Source organism: Adiantum capillus-veneris, chromosome 19 (assembly GCF_014529385.1).
Source record: "Adiantum capillus-veneris isolate H3 chromosome 19, ASM1452938v2, whole genome shotgun sequence".
NCBI lineage: Eukaryota > Viridiplantae > Streptophyta > Polypodiopsida > Polypodiales > Pteridaceae > Adiantum > Adiantum capillus-veneris.
This window is the reverse complement of record NC_140949.1, coordinates 98,686,951-98,706,017: the sequence shown is the minus strand read 5'-3', so window position 1 is coordinate 98,706,017 and position 19,067 is coordinate 98,686,951. Positions and strand designations below refer to the sequence as shown.

At 43.6% G+C, this 19,067-nt stretch overlaps 1 protein-coding gene across 14 annotated transcripts in view; it reads right to left on the bottom strand.

Annotated features, from left to right (window-relative positions):
- Nucleotides 1-15,673, bottom strand: part of LOC147434532 (putative oxidoreductase At4g09670) — a 67,335-nt gene extending 51,662 nt beyond the window's left edge. Inside the window, exons 1-3 of one of the 14 annotated variants that reach the window (XM_086490987.1) lie at nt 15,581-15,612; nt 15,193-15,314; nt 14,898-15,005 (exon numbers count right to left, since the gene is read on the bottom strand). The gene's annotated coding sequence lies outside the window, so the exon portion shown is untranslated. Of the gene's footprint in view, nt 1-14,064; nt 14,341-14,795; nt 15,006-15,168; nt 15,538-15,580 lie in introns of those variants that run through there. The other 13 variants (XM_086490986.1, XM_086490981.1, XM_086490990.1 and 10 more) reach the window with 13 other exon arrangements.
- Between the last annotated feature and the right edge of the window lie 3,394 nt (nt 15,674-19,067).

The following is a 19,067-nucleotide window of genomic DNA, read 5'->3' as shown; positions in this document are numbered from 1 at the left end:
TTTTCAGCCAATAGAACGAGTGTTTTTCTCATTGCAAATCAGCCCCAGCATTTTGCATTGAAGATCAGCCTGGCGACAGCAGACACCGAGCAAATACCATAGCGTTTTTGCAGATTGACATTAGGTCGGCCCTAGCGTTTATGAGCAACAGGCAACCTAGCGTTTGGCAGGTCCTCCGCAACGGATTCAGCATATGCATTAGCGTTTTCAGTTTTCAGTAGTTAGCAACCGCACCGCAAGTCCCAAACCTCGCAGATCTCACCTTCCCGTAGCAGATCCTCGCCGCACGGTCAGATCCACCAAAGTTTGCAGATTCAGCCAGGAAAACGCACATGTTGAGGGGCCTTTGGAGGAGGGTTTGACAACATTCTGGTGTCGTATTCTTCTCTCTCTATCGGCACCTTCATTCACATTGTCTATCCACTTTGTTTGTGATCATTTGCATTCTCTCATTAAAGCAATAGAAGGCTCTCCCTTCCATAAGTAAAAGGAACCTTGAGCACAGTTCGAAGCACTCATCTTGAGCAAAGTTCAACATTCACTTCCGTTGCACCTTACATTGGTATCAGAGCTTCGGCAATGTTCTGTATCACTCAAGGAAAGAACCACAAGAATTTTTTTGCTTGTTGCGATCGCACGTAACCCAAGTCCTCTTGGGCGTGTCGATTCCTAATCGTGTTTTTGAAGAGTGACAGGAAACCCTAGAAAGAAGGGCTTGTCCAGCCTCCCCTTGTTTCTCTTTTCACTCATTGAGAGCGGACCGTGCACTTGGCACCGGCCAATCGACGTGAGGTGGAAAAAAGCAACCTTGGTGTGAGCGCAAGGCCGCCAAGAGCTGCGCCCGTGGGAAAGAGAAGAGCTCGGGTAAGAGAAGATCCTTCTCTAACACAAATTGCAAGCGAAAGAAGAACCTCAAGACTCAAGATCCTCAAGAACCTCAAGAATCAAGAACCACAAGAACCCAAGTTTCTCGTGAACTTCAGAACCCAAGACTTCAGTGTATGGTCATCACCCAAAGCGGAATGGATACTTCTCATGGAGGTGATGAGCATGAAAGTGGCGAAGAATTTTCCCCACCAGGAGATGTTTCAAACCCTCCCCCTTCCCCATCTACGCAAAGGATTGCACCAACTCTTATGGAGGCTTTCGACAAGATGATGATGGAAAAGACGTTAGAACGCGAAGAAAGAAAAGCAGAATTGGATCGTGAACACGAAGAAAGAAGAGCCGAATTGGATCGAGAGCGCGAAGAGCGTGAAGCGCAGAGCGCCTGACGCATGCAAAAGTTGGTCCTACTTTTTTCTCATGTGCAGGCGCAGATTAAAGAGAATCAGGAGAAGGAGACTCTCTCAGTCTCGTCCTCTCCAAAGCACGAGACACAGGAATTGCATGATAATGATAAGCATGATGAATTGCATAATAATGATAAGCATGATACTTTGCATGATCAAGATGTGATTATTCACAAGCATGATGATTTGCATGATAAAGATGTGATTATTCACAAACATGATGATTTGCAGGATAAAGATGTGATTGTTCACAAGGATAATGGTTTAGTTGATACTTTTTCTAGTGAAGCTAACCTCATTGTAGATTCGATCAATCACAAAGAACCGATCTTGGCTGTCGAGTCGAGGTCCCAAGAACCCCACAAGAAGTAGTCCGTGTGCGCATGATTAGTCAGCACGTATTGTTCAAGTGTGTCATTCGTGATGCTTTCCTGTATTTTAGTCACCGTCTTTATGTAATCCCTTTTCATAGGCATGACAAATTGCACGATGAACACGATTCACTCATGAATGAGCACGAATGTATGCGGATTACTCATAAAAAGATGAAATGTTTGCACCCAAGGAATTCACATTCCATGTCTCTTCCTTGGCATGACACAATATCCGAAAGAGCACAAGAAGGATTGAGCATCAAGCATAGGCATTTCCATTGTGATTTGCCACAATCGATTGATTTAGACCCGAAAGTCAAGTTTCGATTCCATTGTTTGTGTGTGTTTGATGAACGGTTTGGCACTCCGTCTATATGTTTATCTACATTGCATGCACAGTCTTTAAAGAAGACTACAATTTTTCCAATCACTTTAGATGGAATGGGTATGTTCATGTTTTTGTGTTAAAAGTGGTTTCATGAATTTTCATCCTCGAAGATTCTTGAAGAAGGTAGACGCATGACTATACACGCAGTTGAAGCATTGAAGAAGCCACAGATGACTTTGTGTCGCTTTCAGCGCGGCCCAAAGAAGCAAGCGTTGTAAACCTTTATGAAGTTCAAGTATCGCACGACCCACACATCAGAGTGGGCCGGCGAAGAGTCCTTCCCAAGATTCATCCAGACGCTCTTGGCGATCTCCCTCGACGCCATACAGTTCGGTACCAGTACCTCACTTTAAAAAGGAGGGGATGTCACATGCACATCTAACACTATGTGTACGTGGACAAGCTACTTCATGACTAGGGTTGGGTTCAGTTCAGTTCAGTTCAGTTAGCTTAGGAAGTGTTCTGACACTTTTATGAGTCTGTTCGCAAACCGTGCATGTCCAGACACTTAGAGTAGATGCATATCCTCTGGTTGCACACAGCATGACCATCAGATTTTAGTCAGAACCCATCAAGAGCATTTTTTCAGTGCACAGACCTATTTTCCCTATTTTAACCATTTTTCACTTATTATTTTTAAGTGACTTTTGTTGGGAAACTAGGTAGGGCAATTTTGACAAGCAAGTATATAAGAAAACCCAGCGCTAGCGCTTTCTGGCAGAAGAGGCAGCAAGAACCGAGTGTTCAACTGTGCACCTTCTCAGCAAGACCCCCTTGCAGCAAACCTAGCGTTTTCAGCCAAAAGAACCAGCGTTTTTCTCATTGCAGATCAGCCCTAGCGTTTTGCATTGCAGATCAACCTGGCGACAACAGACACCCAGCAGATACCATAGCGTTTTTGCAAATTGACATCAGATCAGCCCTAGAGTTTTTGGAGCAGCAAGCAACCTAGAGTTTTGCAAGTCCTCCGCGATGGATTCAGCATATGCATTAGCGTTTTCAATTTTCGGTAGAGCAACCGCACCGCAAGTCCCAAACCTCACAGATCTCACCTTCCCGCAGAAGATCCTCGCCACACGGTCAGATCCACTAAAGTTTGCAAATTGAGCCTGGAAAACGCAGATTTCAGCATCTGCATTTTCAATGCGTCGTCGTTGCATCGTCGTCATCGCTGTCGTCACCGACGTAGAGTTAGAATTCAGCAGATAAAGATTTGCAGATTTCAGCCATTAGCGTTTTCAGATTTCAGCCCGTCTCGTCGTCGTCAAGTCCAAAGCATTGTAGAGATTTGTGCAATCAATAGTAGACAGCCCTCGCCATAGAGAGTGGGGCCTTCGGAGGAGGGTTTGACAACATTCTGGTGTCGTATTCTTCTCTCTCTATCTCTCAGTCTCAGCACCTTCATTCACATTGTCTATCCACTTTGTTTGTGATCATTTGTACTCTCTCATTAAAGGAACGGAAGGCTCTTCCTTCCGTAAGTAAAAGGAACCTTGAGCACAGTTCAGAGCACTCATCTTGAGCAAAGTCCAACATTCACTTCCGCTGCACCTTACAATAAAGCACAGGGATTGTTACAGCCTTTACCCATACCCACCCGCCCCTGGGAAAGTATTGCAATGGATTTCATTTTTTATCTCCCCAAAACACAGAGTGGTCACGATGGTATCTGGACTGTTATTGACAGGTTTAGCAAGCAAGCTCATTTCATTCCAATGACGAAAACAGTCAAGCCGGATCACTTAGCGAGACTGTTTGTGGCCCTGATCTTCAGATTACATGGCATGCCCGAGACGATTGTCTCGGACAGGGACCCCAGATTCACAAGTTTGTTTTGGAAGGCTATTTGGGAAAACATTGGCACGTGGTTGCAGTTCTCGTCATCTTTCCACCCGCAGACTAACAGGCAATCAGAGATTGCCAATTTAGTGGTACTAGATTTATTGAAGTCTTACATCTTGGATCAGAAGACTCAATAGGAAAAGTATTTACCTTTGGTGGAATTTACCTACAATAACACGATACACTCTTCAACGGGGAAGGCACCATTTGAGATTATTGAAGGTGCTATGAAGGTTCCACCCTTCCTAAGCACGAAAGATAAGATTTTTGAAGCCGATGAGTACACGCGTGACTTGGACACGACTTTTGCCAAGGTCCGCAAGGCTTTGCAGAAATCTCAAGAAAGACAGAAAAAGGCGGCAGATCGCCATCGTCGCGATTTGAAATTGAAGGAGACCAATTGGGTGCTCTTACGTTTTGAGAAGGCACGCATGAGAAAGAAAAAGGGAAAGGAGAGGCTTTTTCCAAAGCTTAGTATACGATATTACGGACCTTTCTAGATTTCCGAAAAGATAAATGATGTCTCCTTTAGACTGAAGCTGCCCAAAACTTAGAGAATTCACAATGCTTTTCATGTGACTCTCCTAAAGCCTTTTAAAGGCGATGTGCCCGAAGATGGGGAGCCTGATGAGCAACCCAAAGTGGAAGAAAACGAGGAGATCCTTGTTCCAGAACAGATACTGGCACATAAAGACAGAAAGATTAAGAGTAAAGTGATGAGGCGGTTCTTGGTTAAATTCAAGAACTATCCTGCATTGGATGCGAAGTGGATGGAGGAGGAGGACCTAGCAGATACTCCTCAGATTGTAAATCTTCACCTTGAAGCTTTTTGGTTTAGCATAGTCAATTCCAAATAGAACCCCGAACTCAGCTGGGTGGAATTTGGTGCAACGGGTATGCACAAGAGAAGAGTTGCTCTGCTCCTTTGTCAACAGATTGCCTCGATTTTTGATACTAAAGTCACTGATGTCTCTTTGAGTTTCAGGGATACTGTGAGCTGACAATATTCTGCTATAATGACTTTATGAACTGGAATTCCCGATATTATGATACTAATTTGTTCTTGACTTGTTTAAGTGCACGAACTGATAGACGAAATGATTGCAGTATTTTGGTCTGAACAATCTCGACAGACATGGTTGCAATAAGGATTAGTCAATCGGGCATCTGTGAGGTCCTGAGTGGATCTAAATGCGATTGCTAAATACATTGTCGATAAATCATGGTCTGAGATCCGAATGAATTTTAAATGTGATTTGTCATGTGATGTTCTGTGATGTCAAGTAATGTCAAGTAATGTCCTATGATGTCGTGTGATGTGATTGTCGATTGGTACATGTGCTAAATGTGTGTTCCTAGTGCGTCGGTACTAACAGTCAGTGTCTGCTAAGACAGTTTATGGCCTCTGTCTGTTTTGCAGGCGTAATCAAGGGCGATTACAATGCTTTCAAGAGGGGGGTATGTCACAAACAGGCAATGTGGCGTGCCCACAATACACACAGGCATACACCCTTCCTTGGCACACAGTCCCGGAAATGCTGGCTGCTACAGATTCTCGAAAATTACGCAGCCCTGCTGACGTGGAGGCGACATCCACTAGTTCATCAGGTAGCTTGTGTTTGCTGCTTGATATTCAAGATTTCATCCTGACATTGCAGGTACTTCCACATGGGATGTATTGTCAGAGATGATGTATGTTTGTTGAGGGTTTGCTGGCTGTGAGTCACGCAGCAAACAACCGCCGCAGCGGTTATAGCATATAGTGGGAAATTTGTGGATGTATGACTTTGGGGGAGGTCTATGTACTGTCAGATTTACTGCAGCCTTTGTTGAGGGTCGAGTGAGGTTTTATTGAGCTGGGGGATTCTCGAATGTTGAGATCCTTTCGGTGATACAGGTCTTGGAGCGATCCCTCGAGCACCCTTAGATAGGCAGCTAGGATGTATTGACTGTGAGTTAGACAGTTGGGATTGCATCTTTGCTTTACTGCCGTTGAGGCATTGTCACAGTCTATGCTTACAGGACAGTCACAGGACAGTGACAGGACAGTACAGGTGCAGAACAGGTTTACCCGCAGCTTACAGTGTTAGAGAGACAGTGTTTTTTGAGCTGTTTTTTGGTCTGTTTTTAGTACACCAGAGCCATTTTACAAAGGAGACTCTGCCGAAATTTATGCAGAATCTGAAGATTTCTTGGTTCATTTGACATGTTGATATTGGTTCAGAGGTCAATTTACAGGGGAAACTCTGCCGAATTTTTCCCAGGAAAGTAAACCACTGTGAAGCGTAGCTATGGCTGGATCACAGGACACTGCTCTTTACAATATCAAGAAGCTGGATGGAACCAATTTCCCATTGTGGAAGAAGCAGATTTGGCACGTGTTGGTACAAAAGAAGCAGATAAAACCTATAAAGCTCAAGGGGATAAAACTAGAAGATATGGACGAAGATGAATGGAGCGAAATGGATGAATTGGCACTTTCTACCATTATGCTGACTTTGGCAGAAAGCGTTTACTTCAATGTAGCAGACGAGATGTCGGCTTATCAAGCATGGTTAAAGCTGAGTGATCTTTATGAGAAGCAGAGTGCAGCTTCACAGGTATACTGGCTTAAGAAGCTTGTTGACTTGAAGATGAAAGAAGGGACACCTATGTCTAATCATCTGAATGAATTCAACACAATCTATAGTCAGTTGTCAGCTCAAGGTGTCAAGTTTGATGAACCTGTTAGAGCTATGTTCCTGTTGATCACATTGCCGGAAAGTTGGGACACTTTTCGCACAGCTTTGAGTAATTCTGCACCTCCAAATGGTTTGAACATAGCAGGTGTAAAAGGAAGTCTGCTTACTGAAGAAACCAATAGAAAGACAATGGACAAAGGCAAAGGAACAGCCTTAGTTGTCAGGGGAAGGACCAAAGAAAAGTACAAAGGTGAAAAGAGGAATCAGTCTCGTAGCAAGTCCCGCAGTGCTAAAGGCAAGAGTGACATAGAATGCTACCATTGTGGCAAGAAGGGTCACATGAAAAGAGACTGCAGAGAATGGAAAGCAGAAAAAGGCAAAGAGAAAGCTGAAGACCATGGTGAGAAGAACAAGTCCTCAATGAAGATTCAAGAAATAAATGTGACAAACATTGTTGCAGAGGATGACAGTCTAGTGTCAGGAGACATCTACTTCTTGAAGAATACAATGGACTCAGCTCTTCTTACAGCATCTGATGGAAATGCACTGAGTGACTGGATTATAGACTCAGGGGCATCACTTCATGTGTCTCCAAACAAGGAGTGGTTTACTTCTTATGTGACCACTAAAGATCATGTTCGGCTAGGGAATGGGCAGACATGTGAGATCTTAGGTGTTGGAGATGTTCAATTGAAGTTTCAGAATGGCTCTTCTTTCACGCTGAAGAATGTGAGACATGATCCCGCAATTACAAAGAGCCTGATCAGCACAGGTTTACTTGATGATGCTGGCTACGTCACCACTTTTGGACAGAACATGTGGAAGATATCCAAGGGTTCTATGACAGTAGCACATGGAGTAAAGTCTGGAGGACTTTACATGATTTATGTATCAAATGTCTCTAAAAATGTAATCAATGTAACCGAGCAGCCGAACGTTTCTTTGTGGCATAGCCGGTTAGGACATATGTCCAAGAAGGGAATGGAAATCTTGTCTCGTTCTGGTTATTTGCCTGGCTTTTCATTTAATGATTTTGAATTCTGTGAACATTGTCTGTATGGTAAGCAAACACAGCAGCCACATAAGCATAGAAGCAGTAGAAGAGATACACAGTTGGCACTTGTTCATAGTGATTTGTGTGGACCTATGCCTAACCTATCTCTAGGGGGAGCTTCTTACTTTATGACATTTATAGATGATTACTCGAGGAAAGTATGGGTTTACTTTCTCAAGCACAAGGTTGAAGCGTTTAGAGTTTTCAAAACGTTTGTGACACTTTTGGAGAATCAGAGTGGCAAGAAGCTTAAATGCTTACGCACTGACAATGGTGGAGAGTATGTTTCAAAGGCCTTTCACGACTTTTGTGAGTCAAAAGGTATAAACCGTGAACTTACTGCTCCTTACAATCCTCCTCAAAATGGTGTTGCTGAGAGGATGAATAGGACCATGCAAGAGAAGCTCAGAAGTATGTTGTCTAATGCACAGCTGCCAAATGGGTTTTGGGCTGAAGCTGTATCAACAGCTGTTCATCTTATAAATAGATCTCCTAGCAAGGTTTTGCAGAAGAATTCAGTGCCAGAGATGGTATGGTCAAGCAAAATGCCCTCATACAAGCATCTCAGAGTCTTTGGCTGTGAGGCATATACTCACGTTCCAAAGGAATTTAGGAACAAACTTAAGCCAAAGAGTAGAAAGTGCATCTTTCTAGGCTATGGTAATTCTGGTGAGATGGGGTACAGACTTTGGGATCCCGAATCCGGAAAGGTTGTCCGCAGCAATGATGTTCACTTTAATGAATCCAAATATCATTCTAAACCAGAGAGGGTTGAGGAGATTAGAAGAGTTGTCTTCCAAGAAGATGGACCTGCACGTGCAAGACAAAATGTCAGGGCTCAAGAGGAGCAGGGACAGGATAGAGTGGAACCACAGGTTGTGGCTGAGCCTGAGCCACCTATTGTGCGTAGATCTGGACGTGTCACGTGACCTCCTGATAGGTTTGTTCCATCTATGAACTATGTCATGTTGACTAATTGCAATGAGCCTTCATGTTACAAGGAAGCAGTGCAAATGAAGGACTCCGGGAATTGGCAATTGGCCATGCAGTCAGAGATGACAGCTCTGCATAAAAACAAGACATGGAAGCTAGTTAAATTACCACAGGGCAAAAAGGCTCTACCTTGTAAATGGGTTTACAGGTATAAGATCACCGCTCATGATAGTCAGCCAAAGTACAAAGCAAGGCTTGTTGCCAAGGGCTTTAAGCAAGAACAAGGCATTGACTTTGATGAAGTCTTCTCTCCGGTGGTCAAGATGACTACATTGAGATGCTTTCTTGCATTGGTTGCCATATTAGATTTGGTGTTGCACCAAATGGATGTCAAGACAGCGTTCTTGCATGGTGATTTAGATGTGGAAATTTACATGCAGCAGCCATAAGGGTTTGTTGAGAAAGGCAAGGAAGATTGGGTATGCCAGTTGTTAAAGAGTCTTTATGGCTTAAAACAATCACCGAGGGCATGGTACCATAAATTCCACAAGTTTATGCTTTCTCAAGGCTACAAACGTAGTGAGTGCGATCACTGTCTATATACAAAGAAGGCTAAGGATGGTAGTTGGTTGATCCTTATTTTGTATGTGGATGACATGTTGATTGTTGGCAAGCACTTGGAAGAAATTTCAGCTTTGAAGTCAAAGATGGCAAAATCGTTTGACATGAAAGACATGGGTGAGGCAAGTCATATACTTGGTATGCGCATTGAGAGAGACAGATCAAAGAAGTTGTTTTGGTTATCTCAAACAGAGTATATTGACAAGGTGTTGCAACGTTTCAATATGGAGAAGGGAAAGGCACTGAGTGTTCCATTGCCACCATATGTGAAACTTAGCAAACAAGATTGTCCTGTGTCTGAGGAAGAACAGGCTGAAATGGATAAGATTCCATATGAGTCTGCAGTGGGTAGTTTGATGTATGCAATGATTGCTACTCGCCCAGACATTGCATTTGCAGTGGGAGTAGTAAGTCGATACGTGTCAAACCCAAGCAAGAAACATTGGGAGGCAGTGAAAGGAATATTGAGATACCTGAAAGCTACAAAGAGTATGCGTATATGCTATGGGAGTCAGGAGCTAAGTGTAAAGGGTTTTACAGACTCAGATTATGCAGGTGACTTAGACAACCGAAGGTCTACGTCAGGGTATGTCTTTACATTGGCTGGTGGAGCAGTATCATGGCGTTCTAGATTACAAGATTGTGTTACTCAGTCTACTACAGAGGCTGAATATGTTGCAACATCAGAGGCATGCAAAGAATCAATTTGGCTTAATCGACTAGTAACAGATTTGGGAATCAAAGAAGAGATGCCTGTGTTATATTGTGATAGTCAAAGTGCTATACAATTGGCTCGCAATCCAGTTTATCACTCAAAGACAAAGCATGTGGATGTGAAGTATCATTTCATCAGGGAAATGCTCGAGGATAAGCAGCTTCAGCTTGTCAAAGTTCACACCACAGAAAATCCTGCTGATCTACTTACAAAAGGACTTCCCTCACAGAGCTTTGCGCATTTTCGCAAGCAGTTAGGTGTAGGGTAGTACATCACTTCTCTACATCTCTTGTATATTAGCTTGTATAGTAGCTTCTCTCACACTTAAAGTACCACATTGGACTTTAAGTGGGAGGTTGTTGGGGTATAAAGCCCAATGTGGTCGCCCAGGTAAGTGGGCGGGCCACCAGGTATGTACACATTCTTTTGTAAAAACCTAATAAGAACTCACTATGCTCTACACATTACAGTAGAGCGAGTTCACCATATCGTCGTGCTCTTCTTCTCGCACTCTCTCTCGCGTCGCACTTCCGCTCGTACTCCTTCAGTAATCGAGGGCGAGTACAATGCTTTCAAGAGGGGGGTATGTCACAAATCAGTGACGTGGCATACCCAGATGCACTGGACACATTCCTAGCAGCCGAAATTTCCACAGACAGTGACACGTGCCAGTACGGCAGAATCTCGAAAATTACGGAGAACTGCTGACGTGGCAACATTGTACGGACCCGAGATTTGCGACGTGATTCGTGGAAGCAAGCTGACGTGGCATGCTGTATGGAATTCCGCGTTTTGCGTTGGGAAAAAGAAGCTGAATATCCTACACAAGCTTTTAAGGAGAGCTTTTGGGCTTTGCTTTATTTTAAGCCTATTTTAAAAGAGCTTTTGATTTTGGCAGCTTTTGGGGCTCTGCTTTTGGCATCCCTTGTAATTAATAAATAGACTCCCACTCTTCAGAGCATCTGGACACAGAGTCTGAGAGTGAGAACCCTCCCACTCCCTTGTACTTTGAGCACAGATTAATACAAAAAGAAATACCGGAAGGGGCGTCAGTCTTTGGGGCCAATACCTCTTGGCACGAAACTCCGTCGGGCCATGTAGAATCTAATTGTGAATTGTTTTGAAGTGAATTCCTGTCATGTCGCGGTAGATTCTTGACTTGAAGTGTCCAAATTTTGTTACATCCAAACCAAAGTAGAAAGACATAACGCGAGTGCCATTTTGCTTGAGGCCTCTCCAATCCTCTTTCAAATGATCAAGGTACTATGGTGGCATAAAACAATCCTTGAGCTTGTCTTGGAGTGGGTCCAACTGTAAGACAATAGGGCGCCATCCGCAGCATGCTCAAGATGCTCAGCCAACTATGCCTCTTGCCAAGCTTGATACCAATTAATGGCATCACATGACAAATACATGGCAACTTTCAAAACTTTATTGTTATTGCTCTTCTTGTTAGTCGCAAAGTAAGCATTGAATTAATGCAGCCAAGAATAAATCACAGAAGCATCCATCTTACCATCATACTTACTGAAAGTCAACTTCTTAGTGACAAGATTGTTGGAGTTTTCATCTCTACTTGTCCTACGAGATGACTCGCCGGCCGGCTTGAATGGATCGCTCTTTAGAAAGAGCACTTGCAGTACCAAGTCTTGCATGCCTTGGTCTCGTAGCGCCTCACACTCTAGCTCCATAGCTGCCCTCTTTTCTTCAGCCGCTATGCGTTGAGCTTCGCGTGCCTACTTCACGGCAGTTGTTGAGCTTCTTGTTGTAGCATCATCTCCATCATAGACTTTACCAAAGCCTCCATAGCATTTGATACAATGGCGAAGATGCGGACCGAGGAGAATCAAGAAATGGTCCTCTTGGTGTAGGGACTTCTTCTTCTCCAATTCCACTTTCATCACCTTCATGCAAAGTATTTGGCTTCTTGGGGTACTTGGGTGTACTTGGGTTCTTGGAGTACTTGGGGGTACTTGGGGTACTTGGGGTTCTTGGCACTTGGTACTGCTTGCAATTCGAGTTTAAAAAGGCTTTTCTCTTACCCAAGCTCAACTCCTTCCTACGGGTGCAACACTTGGCACCTTACGCTTATACCAAAGTTGCTTTTTTCCACCTCACGTTGATTGGCTTGCCGCAATGTGCAAGGTCCGCTCTCAATGAGTGGAAAGAGGAACAAGGGGAGAGTAGACAAGCCCTTCTTTTCTGTCCTCTTCAAAAACAAAGATTAGAGAGATCGACACGTCCAAGTGGTCTTGGGTTACATGCAATCTCAAACAAGCGGAAAAAAAAAAGTGTCTTCTATGGCTTAATTTCCCTTGAGATAGAGCGATGAAAACGAGAGCACGCCCGATGCGCGATGGACTAAGAGTGGCAGTGGCTCGTATATCCGAGGAAGGGATAGAAAGATAAAACAAATCTGCGAGAGATTCCTTAGATTCTTTTCTTGAGTGATGATACCGAACATTGCGAAAGAACTCTGATACCAATGTAATGTGCAGCGGAAGTGATTGATGGTGTATGCTCAGGATAAGTGCTCAGTGCATACTCACGGTTCCTTTCAATGACTGAGAGAGATGTGTAGAGACTAGAGAGAGAAGAGAGAGTAATACTATGAATGAAGGTTCTATCACACACACACACACACACAGAAGACAGACACCAAATGGGGTCCCAAATCCCCCTCCAAGGGCTAGTCTCTCTATCGCTAGAGAGATATTTGCTTTAGATTGCACAAATGCAGATACAATGGTCCTAGATATTGAGATGCTGATGGGATCTTGCTATAGGTGCTAAAGGTTGAAAATACAAAACGCTGGGGATTCTAACTAGGATCTGCAACTGCGATGAGGCTATGGGCTGATCTGCTGTCGCCGATTCCAATGATGGGCTGAAAACTGATGAGGGTTGAATCTGAAAACGCTGGCTGATCTAATGTCTTGGGCTGAGAAATGAAAACGCTAGTATCGATGGCTAGATCTGCGACGGCGGGCAACAAGGTTATCTGAGGGTACTGACTTATGCTGGAGAAGTGACCCCTAGGATCACTTGTATAGGAAATTAAAGCCTAGGTCGGGCAATGCCAATAAAAACCCACGATTTCTAAAAATGATGCTAAAATGTCACTTATCACTAAGTTAATGAACTACTAATAAGAGGTGCTTCGCATGCAACTATTACCTAGGCTTGGTACTAATGCAACTGCATGGCAACACTCCCCAATGCCTACAAGTAGCAGACACTAGCTATGCTCATGTGCAATCAAAAGGTATACAACTACTCTAAAGTGCTTAGACATGCATGTCCTGCGTACAGGCTCACAAGGGTGCCAAAACACTTCCTAGGTTGTCCTAAACCCTAGAAATAGGAGTTAGCTTGTCACACGCACATGGGGTTAGATGTGCATGTGACAAAAGTACTAACTCATCCATCCAAACCTCCTTCCTTGTAAAAGAAAGGTAAAACAATAGCATAGGTTGCTGACGACTGTCCAACAAAGAGGCTAAACCTGCAGAACAGCACAACAAGTGCATGAGCACTTGGACTGGAGCAAGGTCATCATCATTAATCTCAGCTCAGGGAACGCCCAAGAAAGGGGACTGCAGTCCAGAAGCGCAAGTCAGGCACCAACGTAGAGGTAAGACGTAACGGACTGGGGTAGGAACCAAAGGAAGAGACGAAGATCAGTAGCAGTGGAAGAACTGACGTCTCAAGGGGCAAGATCTGGCCAAGGTGGTGGAGACAGCGACAAGCGTCAGTGAAGGCACAGTGGTGACTCGTAAGCCAGGAAAATCTGCATCCACAGAGAAAAAGGGGTTTGGATCACTAGGGTGCAAACGTTGGGGCGGTGGAGGATGGTGCCCAAAGCTGAAAAGTGATCTGCCGATGAGAAGGCTGGGTGGAATAGGCTCAAACATGGGAAGGAGCTGGAAAGCTCTCTGGGAAGCAACCATCAACTAACAAAAAGCTCTTGCTAAGTAGTCTTCCATTGAGAGGTACGGCGCCGAGAGAGAGGCTGTCATCAGTCAGGCCCCATGGGGGAGAGGATGCCTGCTTAGAGAGCTTGAGCCCTACTGCTGTTGGAAACAAGGTAAGGTAGGGCAATTCCATACCATATGACCAAATTAATGAGAACACTAGCACTTATCAGATGGATCAGTCGCTTACATCAAAAAGTACAAAGCTGACCTTCCCAATCGAACTCAAAAATACTGGGGGAACCCTGAACATAGACTTGGATATGCATAGTGTTCGAGTCATAGACAGTGAATCCTGGAATGACAGTACCCCAATGCTGTGCAAAGTCCTTTTCTGATGGTCAAAGCTCGAACCGAATGGCAGGGAAGGAGAAAGTGATCGAGAAGTGAGGAATAGCCTGCCAGCACTTGTCAAAGCATCAGATAAGTGAACCATGAAAAAGGCCCTCTCAAGAGAAGAAAACTCCAAGATCCTGCCCCAAACAACAGACGAGGATAACTAAAGAAAATCTTGCATGGTGGAGTGTGAAGGGGGACTGTCCTATCATCATCCCAATGAGAGTGCACACGTGGCAGGAGTGGATGCCTGCATCCACCTTGGCCCACTACTCAGATGTGCACAAATACAACCAAGTTTAGGTAGCCTCCAAAGCACAAATATAAAAAAGATGAGAGACCATAGTATCCAAGGACTGAAAGAATAATCAAATCACACGTTCTATTTGATCTGAGCTACATGCTTACGCTGCATGATGGCCACCAAAGTGTAACAGCACACACGCAACAAGATCTACCACAACCATTTATGCAAAGAGGGTTATGCGCTATTGAAAACTAATCTAATGATCTCTTCCAGACATGAAATCTTCCGAACATGCTTAGGAGATTGCTGCAATCATTCCCAGGCTTTCATACGCTTACCTTGTGCTTGAGAAAATAGATGCATGTCCACAAATGCAGCCACCTACTCAACCCACCACCACTTTGCCATCTTCTTTGCCTAGAAAAAATCCGAGATTCTACCTTATCATGGCTGAAGAATTCACGTTAATCAGATGTTCGGGTGAAGAGTCGATCTTTCCAGTCCCAAGTACTCTTCTCGTCTCTCTATCCCAAGAATGCTATGAGAAACTGTCCAAGATAAACCTCTACAGACTTCAGAAGCTCTAATACCGTGTCTCAATAGAGCATCATAGAAGCATACACAGGAGACAAACTTGATCATGCTTGCAAACAGACAATGCATGAGTCCTGAAAAAGAAAAAGACACAAATAGTTCGTGCAAGATACTTACAAGTTGCGTCGTATGCAAGCTTACCAAAGAGGTCAGCATGAATACAGTGGATGTATACCTCTACACATTGTCATACGGCGGTGCATAATCGGAGGTATATTATGTCTGCGGATGTTCAGTCAATTTCATTCAAAGTAGACCATTGGCTAGTCAGAGTCAGAAAGAGTATTTATCAGCACAGTAATGCACCGCCATTAACATATTCCCTTATAGACTACTATACACAGAACTGAACTGTGTGTGTGTGTGTGCGTGTGTGTGCGTGTGAGAAAGAGACAGAGAGAGAGAGCACTGATTCAGAAATCATGTCTAATGTGCACCCAAAAGGAAAATCATAACGTGATGCAAAAGATATTTTCTAATATTGTAGCTTACACACAGAACGGGACGAACACCACAAGCTATTGCTTACATGCAGAGAGAAGCTTTGATCGCTATACCACTACAGAAAGCGGTGTGGTGTAGCATTGGGTTAACACTCTCTCTCTCTCTTTCTCTCTCTCTCTACACACTCTTTTTGTAATGTCAAATTTTGAATTACCAACGGGAAACCTCAAACCTCAAGACGAGGAAAACCCATGAAAAATACTACAAACGGGAAATCAGAAATAGTCAAAGCAGATCTCATAATGGCTAACACGTATCTCATCCAAGTCATAGGCCACTCGGAGAGATTATAGAAGAGATGTCTTGAAGAAGAAAACATAGTCCACTCGCATCTGCTGAAAAACATGAGGGAATTACGTGCTCGTCCAAAACACCCAGAATCTGACCCAGCCAAAAAAGTACGCGTACGATCGAATTGATGGCGAAAGTACTCCAAAGATCCAGAAAGCCTATCGGAATGCATGCCAGGAAAACGCATGCGAAGAGCCGTAGAGATGCAGTCCACAAACTGTAGTGAATGAGAACAAGACCACAATAAATGTGGAATGGTCTCAATTGCTACACGACATCGAACACATCGCGAAGAGGCCAATCTTCTAGATCATACAAATTTGCCAATCGTCGGGAGAACCCCAACGATGCATCTCCACATAAACAGTCTCTCCTTCAGAGGCAATTTCACATGCCACACTTTCATGACTTTACTCCGCCACCAAGTAACACTCTTGTTCATATTCCATACCTTATTACAGTGTTCATGGTTCCAGGAGAACAACTACAAATGGCCATACACTTTCTTTGCAGAAATCAAGACGCCGAAGAACCAACATAGCGCCAATCACAAATTCGGTTTTCCACAACAACGGTGGAATAGAGGATATGGAGTCAACCAGATTTTTGATGGTGTCCCACATGCGCCTATAGTGCATCCCAAGACCAAAGATATCAGAGCAACTTGTCTGAATGAGAGCACCTGTCCATCAGCATCCATCACATCAATTATGCTGTCAATACCTTTTTGTGAGAGAAAATAAGATTGTCTAGGAGAGCGTTGAACAAGAGTTGATCAAAAACCCGACTCCAATGTAAACTTTCTAATCGAAGTGAGTTGTCACAGGCATCATCTCTACCATGCGACAACAATTCCCGTGTGACTAATTTCCAGTCCACTACAAGACTGGAAGCAAAAGGACATCCAGGTATTGTAGCCTCAAACTTACCAAAAACCACATCCCAGTACGACGGCTGCCAATGGCCAAAAGCAGGTGTAGAAATTGCATGAGAGGACAAAAATGCAAATATTTGCGTCCAAGGCTGCTTTTGCTCAACCAACACTAACAACAAAGTGGCCTTTCTTGCTATAACATGAGAACCCAAATGCAAAATATTCAGAAGACCACAACGCTTCAAAGTACATAACTTATCCATCGCCAGCAAACACAGACCCTTTTTCTGAGAGGAAGTAGACCAGAATTGCTCCAGTATCCGAGACATCAAGACCCGACGATGGGGTGACCAATGCAACATAGGTAGGAAAAATTGCATGTATGCCACCAATATGGACTGCACTATTCTGAGTCTTACATGTAGCGGCCAAGTGGATAATTTCCAATAGTGTAATTTGGACCTCAATTTGTTCTCAACCCAATCCAATAATTTTGCATTGTTAACTGACCAAGCCAGCGGATATCCAAGATGTCTCACAATTTGATCAAGCTTTACTATCTCACCTGGCTATAATATTGAGTGCCAATCCATTTAATGTAACGATAACAATTTAGATTTTCGGAAGTTCACTTGCAAACTTGCAACCAGTCCATAAAGATGCAATGCTTCCGTGATGCATTGAACATCCTCAGGTGTATTTCTAGGCCAAAACATGGAGTCATCTGCATATGCTTGCGCCACAAAATGATCTCGAGATGCAGTCGCAATCCGTATAAACGCCCGGACGCGGTTGAGGAATCCAAATACAGCAATAGAGGATGCGTAGCAATAGCATACAACATAGTACGCAAAGGGCAGTCTTGCCTAACCAATCTACCAAGATCCCATAACTGAGTCAGCTCACCATCAAGAATTCGAGCAATTGACTATTCTCATATAGGAAGTAAACCACTCGACACATTCTGGAACCAAAGCCCAAAGCCGTCATAATCTAAGCAATAAAGTCCCAATGATAGTGTCAAATGCTTTCTCTATATTGACCTGCATGATAAGTACATCTTGTCCAGTATACTTCGCATATTCAATCCCAACGAAAGCATTAGCAATATTATCCAGAATTTGCCGGTGAGGAATGAATCCATATTGAGCAGGATGTATGCCTGAGAGCAGATGATCGTTAATACGAGAAGCTATCATTTTTTACAACAATTTATAAACTACCCGCATAAGCATGATCAGACGCGAATGCGAGAAATATTCACATAATGTTTGCTTGGGCAACAATTTCACCAATCCTTCTTTCCACGACTAGGCAATGACTCTGTAGTCCATGCATGATTGATCATGAAAAGTAGAGGCTGCTTAAGGGACTCCCACAAGCGAAGGAAAAATTCAATCGTAAGACCGTCCATCCTGGGGATTTCCAATGGTCAAGATGCAACAAACTGTCATGCACCTCAGCCTGAGTAAAACTAGCCTCAAGGGTAGCTGAATCACTCATTGTCAATATAGGATGCACAAATGACACCAGTAATTGTCTAGCTTGCAAAACCTCACTGGAGGGAGCCTCGGGCTTAGCAAAAACCCGTTGAAAATGATCCACCATGAAATCCGCCAATTGACTTTTATTTGCCGTCCATTGCCCACTATCAATCTTAACCCTTTTTATAGACACGGATAGTCGCGAATGATGCAAATGCTTAAAGAACTACTTCGATGAACAACCTTTATCCATAAAAGCGTACTATCTTGATCTAACTTTCCATTTTTTAAGCTTCCTTCTGTTATTATGTATCAAAGAGGCTTTAGCTGCACAGAATTTGTCTTGTTCCGACTAAGTAAGCCGTCTAGTATCTGCAAGACTTCAAAAGCTTGACTGATCACCTTATCTTCATGTACATTATCTCTCAACTGGTGCATGTATGACTGCTTGGATCCACATTACAAAACGATACCAAGCCACATCCACATCGATAAACATATGAGAGACAAGCGGAGGAATCACTGCTTCAATCAAGGTTTGAAATGCCTTGTGCGAGAGATATGCATTATAATATGCAGCAATCACTTAGTGAGAAGCTGGGAATTTGCATCCAATGCCTCAATATGGATCAAGAGCCAAAGAGGAAAATGATCAGATAGAGTAAAGGAGCGATCAATCCTCATATCACATGCATACATATCATATTGCGGAGAGCCCATTACATACCACCGATCCAATCGTGCTCTATATTTCGAGCGAGCATTATGAGCAAAAATGTAAGCTCGCTCCAAAGAGTGAGTACTAGCCCATAGATCCAAAACACTAGTGTCACTGACCATAGCATCCCATGAAGAATGTTCCA